This window comes from Hyalella azteca, unplaced genomic scaffold (assembly GCF_000764305.2).
Source record: "Hyalella azteca isolate HAZT.00-mixed unplaced genomic scaffold, Hazt_2.0.2 contig10279, whole genome shotgun sequence".
Lineage (NCBI taxonomy): Eukaryota > Metazoa > Arthropoda > Malacostraca > Amphipoda > Hyalellidae > Hyalella > Hyalella azteca.
Window position 1 is genome coordinate 134,523 of NW_025940324.1, and position 9,044 is coordinate 143,566.

The 9,044-nt window shown below is 39.2% G+C and overlaps 1 protein-coding gene across 2 annotated transcripts in view; it reads right to left on the minus strand.

Annotated features, from left to right (window-relative positions):
* Positions 1-4,877, minus strand: part of LOC108673456 — a 90,865-nt gene extending 85,988 nt beyond the window's left edge. For both annotated transcript variants that reach the window (XM_018161296.2, XM_018161295.2), the window contains exon 1: positions 4,184-4,877. The gene's annotated coding sequence lies outside the window, so the exon portion shown is untranslated. The remainder of the gene's footprint in view (positions 1-4,183) is intronic.
* Positions 4,878-9,044: the final 4,167 nt, after the last annotated feature.

Sequence of the window (9,044 nt, forward strand, 5' to 3'; positions counted from 1 at the left end):
TAAAGATCATCGGTGACGTCGCGTTTCGAACTAATAATCAAATTGCAATGCTTTCGAACTGCAGGTCAGGAAAATTGAGTTCAACAACAGAGGAGATTTTAAGCGTGGAATAACTTCGTGGAATAATAAGTCAAATAAAGCACGAACACCAAAGTACCAGTCATGTATGAGCCCATTGGTCACGCAATATTATGAGGGAAAAGTTGGCATATCCATAAAAATTAATATGATTATTTAAAGCCTGTATGCATGCTGCATGGTATGCATACACACGGACCACAACAAATTACAACGTGGCTGTCGACACACACAGCGTGCATGTGCCTTCAAAGTACTACAACAATATTCAAGTATGAGCTCGCAGTTCGGGTTTAAAAATCTACTTACGTGGATTCCTTTGCTAAACATAAGAGATCGAAATCAAATTATGAGAGAGAAGGATTGCTAATGAGACGAAAGTGTTCTTTCTTTGTGCAATTGATACTAAATTTTTAGAAATGAAAGAAAGAATAGAATGTCTAAATCAGTTTATTGGATTAGCAAGATAAGTTAGATAACCAATTTAAACTTTTCGAGAAAAATTACTTATAAAACTTGTAGATGAAATTTGGAGATAGATAGCTGTCAGTGACATTCTTCCCAAGTTCGAGATTTTTACTTACAACAACAATTAAAGATCATCGGCAGTGACAAATATGACAGGCAACATTTTCTAGTGCAACTAGATCTTATTTACAAGAAGCGTCAGTTCTTCCAACGATTCTTCCTGAGCCAAGAAAGCGTGGACCAGCTCACACCTCGCAGACTGGCGCTCGAGAGCACGCAACTCTGGAGCGTCCCCCATATGCTAACGATTAGAAATAGAAACATTCCTGCGAGTTTCGAAAGTTTTTACTGACAGTCAAAACGCTTTATCAATGTTTTATATCCAATGATTCTCCTTTCTAACAACAGAGCAGAATTTTTATAATAAATGGGCTGATGTTCACACTACTCATTGAAAAGACTTCGTCGGATAAAATTTGTGCCTAAACTATTGATTGAGCGGAATAGTTTAAGCTTAATGCACGCTAGGTGTTCAGGCTTGATAGAATATTCATGAACGAGCATGAAGGTCATTGGAACAATGTGTAAAGCGAGTCCTTGTGAAGATCTTTAGCTAATTCGCACATATTTCAAGCGTGGTTTATACGTTTTTAAAATTTGTTACCAGATTATACGTTTCCAAACATTTTGCTCCGACATCTGTGGCCGCACATTACGTATGAAACGACTCGTGAATCCGACACAATTATTGAAACAAAGCACTAGCGGATGAGAGGCGTTCGTTGCAAAGCGGTACAAGATTCTCGGAGCTCTCAATCCTACGCAAAATTTTTCCTGGCCTGAAAAGGCGGAGAAGAAAATAGGCGCGAGAATCCAAGGACGACAAGTCCACAACGGAACTCAGTGACGCAAACTCCAGCAAGGATGCAAGAGGCACTCCAGCGCCGTGCCCGAGCTGAACTTTGGGTCACTTTCTCGCCATAAAAATATGGCCGCATGCGACTTGTTGGCAACAAACGAAGGTAGGTACTTGTGAACACGCTTGATTAGTTTCCACCCTCCTGAATACCAAATTCGTATCTGACATCGAAATTAAATTTTGGACATAATCATTAACATGCTTTCCATGCCAGTCACATTATTAGTACCATTAAAATGATTCAAGTAGTTAATCATTTTGAATATATTGAGCAACGATTATGGTATTTTCAAAATGTTTTCATTTTACATAATTTTATTCCTAACAATTTTTCAGCTAAGTTCAATCATTGAGCCTATTTCGATCTTTTTGATTAAATACAAGTCTAAAATACAATAAAAATTTTCGGATTTTAACGTGTTCCAAGGTGGAACATGATCCCGGCGATCCCAAATTTTCAGCAGTATTCAAGACTAGCATAACTGTCTGTGATCAGCAGGACATCTCACGTCTGGTGTCTCTAGAGGGCATCATATTCAAGACTTCGTCAGAAATAAAAAAAAAAATAAGGCGCCGGATGAATCAGGAGGACCATCGCTTCGCAGAAGTCCAAGCACTGCCCATAAATGGCAGCAAAGGGCTAACCAGCCAACGCGTACGTAGCGTAAGCGCGAGGTCCGGCCGTCGTCAGTTCGTTCGTATGTTGGACGCATCAGCGCACAACGAGGCAACCGTCATGGAAGTGTTCGCTCCTAGCCAGCAACCGGCTCGCTTACTCTCTAGCTGTTCCCCACCAACGCAGTGATCAACAAGCAGCGACTCTCCCAGTTTGAGATTGATGACAACGTGTGTCATGGTATTAAATAGAGCATCCCACGACCTAACAGCGAGCATTGACATAGCAAGCGGACTTTAGTGAGCACTGACAACTCCAAGTTAGGCGTAAGAGAGGCGGACCAGTAGAGGATACTGGCAGCGTAGCCAGCAAGTCCACCTACGCTCCACTGACCGCCGCAGTCAACACCACGCAGCACGCACGGTCGCTGCCTTGCTGCTACACCCTGGACATTGTACGACTAACACTAACGCCATCTAACTCGCTGTAACACACGACCTGTGTCGGCTGTGTGCTGAATAGTGCCGTAACAAGAGCATATTCATCTTTAATTTTTTGCAGCCTCGTCACTGTAATAGGACATAAAATTACAGTCAAGATCTTTTGGAGCTCCACAGTCACAATAGCAAGATTCAGTAAGTGTGGAAGTATTTATTGTTAGCTCCCCAACTACCCAAATCCTAGTCAAGTTGCGATGAGCTTGATACTGAAGAATAAAAAGCTTGCACCGACACATGACTCATGGACAACTGAACGCACAGTTCTCCCAACGTTCAGGAAACCTGTTCGGTTGAACATCAAACTCGTTTTCGTGGTTGGTGCTGTTAGTGATGATCTAATGGAATTTTTGGGATTCTTCGTCGTTATTTCATTTTAAAACCAAAAAATTATATTGTTTTCGTTTCAATCGAGTTCAGTATAACTGCAGTTTATACCAATAATGATAACTCTAATACTTCATCTGTTAAGTTTCGATCATTAATTGCAATAACGGGCTGTCACATTGATGCTATTTGCAATAATGCTCAGTTAAAAGTCAAATCAGTAAATCCTCAAAACGTGTCAATTATTAATCCATTCATCTCTTCGGCACTATGACAAAAAAATACAAATTTGACGTTTCAGAAATGATAGCACAAACAAGTGAAACAAAATTCGAAGCAAGGTTATTCCACGTAATCGAACTCCTTCAGGATCGCGTCCGTCAGGCATAAAGGGATGTACGAAGCTCGCGAAAATTCGTCATGCAGTCATGTACGACATGAAGTATGCAGATGACTGTTTAAAGATGGTCATGGAGGAGGGGCATGACGTTGCGTACACAGAGTGGCACGCGAAAACACCGAGGCATTTGATTCAGCTCCTTCTCTTTTGCGAATGATGTATTGAGATTTGAGATACACAATACGAAATGGCGTGACAACCTGGTAGACCTATTGTTAAATAAGATTACATTCATTGTGGTCGGGACACCGGGGACAGATAATCGAAAAGTTTCATTTTAGATGATTGGAGAAACTTACAGATATTTTTACCAAAACCTACTAGGCCTACGCTACTTTTTAAAAAATTAGTTCGTCACCGGATTGCAGATGTAAGGTAGCTTTTCTCTCCTCAAAAAGTATTGGACGAAAGAATACCGTCACCTAAAGTCCTAAACTATTGTTCATCAATAAATACACATTGTCTGCGTAGAAGGTTCGTTTGTGTTTTAACAATTGAGGTTTAGATTGGCTTCACTGCGGAAATTTTCAGGGAGGAGGAAATTTAATCACAACCATGACAAGGAGTAAAAAATAAAATTTTGATACAATTTTCATCAATCACTTCATTTATTAAACAAATTGGAAAGTATCAGAACGAAAGAACTTATGTGAATCATTCACTATTGACTATTGTACTTTCTTGGTTCCGGGCGCTCAAATACCTTCTACCTTATCCGAAAAAAAAAGAAGCAAATTTTGAAACTTGAGACTCTGCAATTTTCAGAATGATCTAACCACGTGCACCTCGGTAATTTTTTATTTCACAATGGAAATGATTTGAGAGCTGGCATTATTGGCACATGGAAATGATGGGATAATATATATTTTAATACGTACCTTAGTCAGCCAATGATGGTTTTTCAATATATTTTCGATCTTGATTTCAATAGGGAATGTTTTTCATTACTTTTCAGATACTGTATTAATACAGAGTAGGCGTACAATAACTTCTGAACTTTTAAGTAAGGTTCATTGAGGTTAATTAACTTCCTTTTCTAACATTCGACGACGTTTTTTCTTATTTTCTGTGGAGTCGGCAAGCTCTTGAACCAATGGTCGAAAAATAAAATTGTTAACCTTCTTGCCAAAAAAGGCTTTATTTCCGTTTTTTTTTTTACAACAGTTGTAGTACCTAAATTACTGCTCTGCTTCTGGTACGGTGACTTGTAGTTCACACTAATATAGTAGAAAAGTAAATTGGAAGCTTTTGCGAGTGACTTGTCTTCTGCAGAACGATTCGATACAAAACTTAACACCAAGAAAGGCTATCTAGAATCACGCTTCGTAAAGTGAAAGGAAATGTTCCAATGAAATACGAACTACTACAACATTATCGCTTTGCTAATGGCGTTTGTTGTACTACATTGCTGCAAGTCCACTGATAAAGTCTTAGGATCTCGGACTAATGTACATTTGATTAAACGTCGTTCAATGAAAACTGTCCATTGAGCTGCTCAACATTTATACCGAGTTTGAGAGCAAGCAGTTTGGGTTACCAAGACCCGCGAGCGTAACATCTCCACACGGCGGCACCCGAACGATGACTGAAACGCTACAGCGCGCTAAACTTGTATGCTGGCAACCGCAGAGGACCTCCTCATACATCCTACGGCGTATTGCCACGCTAACCACTGATGCTTTCATTGAGCATTTGAAAGGAGATGCATGTTATTGGCCCACAGTACGTTCGCTTATATAGTTTATATCCGTTATCACTTCTGAGGATAGCTAATTTTTTACCAGAAATAAAGTTAAAAGAGCGTATTGTGAAGATTTTCCCAGCAATTTTTAAACTTCACATAATCCATCTAGGATAGTTTATTAGAACTTTCACGTAGCCACGGAATTTAATCAATGATTTCGTATGTTCGAAAGCCGCAAACCTGACTCCATCCCTTGCACAATTCTTTTAAAACGTTTTTCAACTGATGTATAAAATCTATCAGGAAAAAAATTTTTCAAATGAAATAACTTAAATAACTGAAATACTTCTTTCACAGAAACTGATTTGCTAATATAAACTGAGAAACGGAACCTTTCAAATTTAATCGATTAGTTTCGCATCACGACTCTTGATTCTATCAATCTACGATTTTCATCAACCAATAAAGTAGACAATTTAAGTTACTTTGCTATCTAATGCAGCTGCCATGTTGATGAACGATTGATGGTTCAGATATTGATTCTCGAAAAGACTTGTATGCACGCTGTGCATACCTCGCAAAAATGGGAGAAAGTCACTGTTTCTTCAAAATTCACTTCGCTATGGAATGGTGATGCAGGAATCATCAAGATTTGAGGTAACTGAAAGACTAGATGATAACGTGATAAATCTTTTTCACTCTTTCGATTCAGCATTTAGATAATTTTATTTATTTTTTTACGGCAGTCGACATCACGATTCGTGTGTAATGAATGCCGTTGAAAAAAAAATTAGTTTACCGAAAAATCTATTCCGACCCAACTGATGTTGCTCATGATGTTGCTCCACTTCTATTTTTTGTCAATCTTACCTCAAATTGAGTACTCGCCCCGACTTTTGAGTCTTTCAAAATTTTATGCTGGTGTGAGAATGCGTTCGGTGACCGTTCCCAGCACAGCAGGGCGGGCATGGTCCGATCTCGCACTACTCACAACAACATTTCTAATGAGCTCGCACATCCTGTATACGAATTTTACTCAATACACTCGAACAAAAATAACTCAGAGTGGCGATTACAACTCGGGGCACTCCAGATGTCTATGTGAGTGTTGAAGTAATCTCCGTTCGTTTCTTTAATTGGGTCATCTTTAATTTGATATTTGAAAATGCTTCTAATCGCATAGATGGTTATAAAATTCAGGTTGCATGATGCTAATTCATGATGCAAAAACTATTAATGTACACGTCATTAGGTTCAATAGCAATTTTGGCAGCCTTTTTTCAATAGCAAACTTTAGCCATGACGCATGTGTTCTCATACGGTTTTAGTTCATGTATAACGGGTCTTAAAAGAACATTAGTTATCTCAAGACGTGCTTCTTGAATGTGCCGGGTGGGAGTGACCAAAACAATTGCCGGGCACAAAGAGACCTCTGTTCGGGTTTGTATTCTCCCACAGAGCCTGTTTTTAATCCCCCGAAGTCATATGATAGTCTTGCTAGAGTGAAGAGAGCTGCCTGCATGCGACCGGAGCTCCCCCCCGAGTTGCGACAAAGTACGGACGTACTTGCTATGCTTGGTTTGCCCTCCGGCGTCCAATTGTCTTTAACAATGAATGCTTCGAGCCACACACCAAATGATCTTAAAAACTGGCTTGAGGAAGCCATCCGTCAAGAGGCAGACCTAATCGGGAGCGGGGAAACGGTTTCGAAAGTTTCCAGCTATCGGATGCATAATTTTTAAAATGCATCGACCTCGGGATTCTCGTTGCATAAATTTTTATGGCTCTATATTTGCTATATTTTCAAGTTTCACAAGCTTTAGATAAGTTGAAGGCTTTCAAAACTTATATTACGCAAATAGTTTCAGATCTTATAGAATTTACAAGTAGGTATCATAAAAGTTCACTTTTGATTTTTTATTCAGATTCTACCTTCCCTAATGTTGATTGCAAATTGGTGCGCTGTCGGTAACGTGAGCAACTAACTTCCCTTCCACACGCACGTTCGGAATTTATAAATAATCTCTAAGAAATTTCTATAATGTATGGATTCATTCGATAATTAAATTTCACATACGGTATACATCAGGATCATGCACGGTATACATTAGGATCACTCACGACTGTATGAAAAGATCGCTGTTTCTTGGCAGCCCCATTGCACGCAAGACGTGCGTTTGAATCTGATTTACCCATCACGAATTTTGAGAAAAATACGTCGGGAGGCCGGTCGGCTTCTGCCGTGCATGGACGAGAGCGATTGAGCTGAACCCATGTGGCGACTCAGCGACATCTGAGCCGCCAGAACATGACGAATAATTGGTCTGTTTTGCCCGACTTGTCCTCATAGTAACCTTGCAGTGGTGGTCACGTAGTCGTGTATCGAGGAGAACACTTAGCTCAAACGTGCTGGTTATCAAATCCTGCAGGAAGAAACAGGGTTCTTTGCTATATTGAAGGAAATTAATTCATCTTTGAACTTGCATTGCTTACATCGCTTTCGTATAGGTGCTATTTGCTGTGTAATGGTACGACATGATAGATTTTCAGTAAGTACAAACAAGTGATCACAAGGTATATAATTTTTTATTCAAAAATATTTGCATGCTAGCATCACTTTTTCGTGCTGTCAAGAAGCAGACGCACGTACGATGCGACTAGATGCAATCACGTTTTATTACGATGAATAAACCACAGGGTCTCAAATGTTAAATGATGATGCATTAACCAGCAATGACTCGAGGGTATAAGAGGAGTCAACTGAGGGTTGTACTGAAAACCGGTTTGTGAGGGAGAGTCGCTAAGCCATGCGGGTAAGCGACTGGGTTGTTAAATGAGAAAGAAGACACTCGTCGTTAGTTGAGCTCCGGTCTATCTCGGCCAGAGACCAGCATCTTGCATCAGTTGCATGGTTGGCATGTCGCACAGGGCAACTTACTGATGACTTGCTGCAGCCACTGCTGAATATTGAGAGGTTGCCTTTAGTTTTGGTATCAAAGGGCGCGATTGTAAAATTTAATGTGTCCTATGCACAAGCCAATGGATCGCAAGCGATCCATAGCCACAAGCCAATGTCCTATGAATTTAGCAAATGGTTCACTGAAATTCTTTCTCAATATAACGAGTCTTTTCTTTCATGGTAGACTCTTTTCTTGAGTGAAGTCTACTCGCTGATGATGTTATTTTGTGTTGCGATATACTGACATTATTAAAATTAAATAAAACTCTGTATTTCGTAGCGTAACCTTGTTAAACCCCGAACAATTTTGAAGAAATAAAGCAAGCTCTAGCTTCAGGCGTGAAAACTGTGCAGCCAAATGGCGGGTAGATGAAAAGTGACGACTCAATTTTTAATCGTTTCCGAAATAATCTTTTACTGTGAAAACACAAGTCATAAACAACAATGATTTTAATTTTTGATGATTAATTGTTTATTGAGTTTATTGCATTGAGATCAAAACTTTAATATAGTTAGGAAATATGTTCATATAAATACTCCTGAACGCTGTGGATAATTTCGGTCATGCGCATAAGGCAGCCTCCACACCCCGAACCACAGGGATGTGACGATATTTCTCATTTCTTTATTATTTTCCTGTACATAGTCTCACTAATGGTAAAGATTTCAAGGAAGATTGAATTGAATTATATAGAGCAGGTTCGGTTAACATCACATTTTTGGTTAAATTTGGTCAATGGATTTCATGCTATTAAGGAATACGTAGTTGATCAACTTTTTGAGAAAATTTTTTCCCAGATTAATGCGAATAAAGAGCATCTGGCAATAATTCAACATATAATAATATTGAGCCTGACTCCTTAGTATTCAACAGTATATCAAATAATTAGTTGGTTTTACCTACGCATACCAATTCTACATACAAGTTCCTTGCCTCAATTCTGAATCGTACTAGCATTATGCCGATTGATTTCCCTCAAACGCGTGCCCACTGCTAGCCTTTGATCAGTGCGAACAGTACAGTATTCAATACTACAAAAATTAATACAATGATAAAGGTCTTACAAGATCCGAATTACACAAATCATGGATTTTT